At 48.6% G+C, this 1,871-nt stretch overlaps 1 non-coding gene across 1 annotated transcript; it reads right to left on the bottom strand.

Moving 5' to 3' along the window:
* Positions 1–218: 218 nt before the first annotated feature.
* On the bottom strand, positions 219–338 carry LOC138140870 (5S ribosomal RNA). The gene has a single exon (XR_011162782.1). It is a non-coding gene; the product is annotated as a 5S ribosomal RNA (ribosomal RNA).
* Between the last annotated feature and the right edge of the window lie 1,533 nt (positions 339–1,871).

The following is a 1,871-nucleotide window of genomic DNA, read 5'->3' as shown; positions in this document are numbered from 1 at the left end:
ACCTTCGGTGATCGAACGACAACCTTTACCGTTTGACGAGTTTTTATTCTGCAATTGTTTACAATTAATCGACAAAAAAAATTGTTTTCTTAATTATCTAGTACTTAAAGCTATGAATCTACATTATACGGGTCTGTGCATGTTTCCGAATACCTGCACGAAAAACAAATCGGTTCGGTGGTTGCTATGGATTTCAAAAAAAAACAAAAAGTGTTGGGGGGCAACGGCACGCGGTGTTCCCAAGCGGTCACCCATCCAAGTACTGACCGCGCCCGACGTTGCTTAACTTCGGTGATCGGACGAGAACCGGTGCTTTTCAACGTGGTATGGCCGTTGCCGTGGTGTTTAGGTGTGATCGTTGGTGTAAAATATATTGCTTTTAACATTCCGATGCACGAATATGAACATCAAAACGCGATGCGTTTCGTTTCCGTATGCACTTACCCTCTGACGACCGACGTCGGACCGAACTAACGGGAAATCCCACAACAACCACCACGTCACGCTCTAACGACAAGAGAGACTACTAGACGGACTGGCGATCTCCCGCGTCGCACATTTTTCGACCGCCGGCGGCGGTGGAAAATCCAGAATTTCACCCCACCTACCGCGCTGCTTGCTCCGACGACGACGAGATTCCCACATTTGGATCGACCGAAATATGTAAGTAATATCAGGAAGTTCCGATTTTCGAGAGGAGACCTGTGTTTCTATTTACCTATCTATAATAATTATCGTTATAATCATCATATCATTATTATTATTATTAACATTATTATTTATTACCATTATTATTATTATTATTATTATTTATCGTCCCTCGGATTCGGCGATCTTCGAAAATCCAAGTTGGACCGTTAGACATTCGAACGCGGTGTGCGTGGCTGACGAGTTGTTATTTTTGGCGTTTTTTCTTCGATCTTCACCCCGACTTCGGACGACGCAGGTCGGACACGAAATTACGAAGAGAGAAAGACGGAAGAAAGGAAGAAAACCTGAAGATCCGTCGAAGAAAATATCGGAAAACTCGTAGGTGCGGCATCGGTCGGACGATGAAGACCGTCTCCTTTCGGATGATCCTCTCGACGGACTTTCGGCCGTCCCGAAGGGTCCGGACGGCAACGGGACCCGTCGTCGACTCGTCCCGTTTCAACTTCCGCCGAAAACGATCGACCTGAACGTCGGGAGGCGGTTCGCGGCATCCTGTTGTCGGAATTGCCTCGGTTCGAACACCAGGTCCTTTCTGTGCTTCGACCGTTTCGGAAGCGTTTGGCGACGCGAAGATGTCGTAAAATCGAGAAGGTGGCGCGGTATTCCGGGAAGAGATGGACCAATATTTCGGCGAACGAAATATGGATTCCCGGAATCGACGCGTCTACCCCGCACCGCCGACGTAAACCGTCGGTCCCGAATCGAAACCGTGACGACCCGGATTTAGGGCTGGTGGTTGGAGGGGCGTGTACCTGATTCGAAACCCACCGACGTTCCGAGACGAACTTCGCTATCTCCAGGGAAACTTCGGAAACCGAGTTCGGCCAGCTTGATCACACGGTGGCGATGGTGATCGAGGAAAGAGGACGATGCCATCACGCGGGCAACGATTCCGAGGCCTGCAATTTCTTCGACGGCGGACGCGGTGCGCGTTCAGTCTTCCGTCCGCAGTGGCGACTATTTTATAAAGACTTAGAAAATTTTTTTGTTCAATTCTCGTTCACGAGGTGCTCGAAGTGTACGTGTGTGAGCAAGTGTTTTTTCAATAATTATTATTAACTTTTAACGTTTTAACGTGAAAGATGGCCGACGTCGAAAATCAAACAGCATCATCGGTCACCACCGGTTCCGCTGCCACCCCTCAATCCCACGCGAAGAAA

The sequence above is a fragment of the Tenebrio molitor genome, unplaced genomic scaffold (genome assembly GCF_963966145.1).
Source record: "Tenebrio molitor unplaced genomic scaffold, icTenMoli1.1 SCAFFOLD_486, whole genome shotgun sequence".
Taxonomy (NCBI): domain Eukaryota; kingdom Metazoa; phylum Arthropoda; class Insecta; order Coleoptera; family Tenebrionidae; genus Tenebrio; species Tenebrio molitor.
The sequence above is the reverse complement of the archived record's forward strand: the minus strand, read 5'-3'. Positions and strand labels throughout refer to the sequence as shown.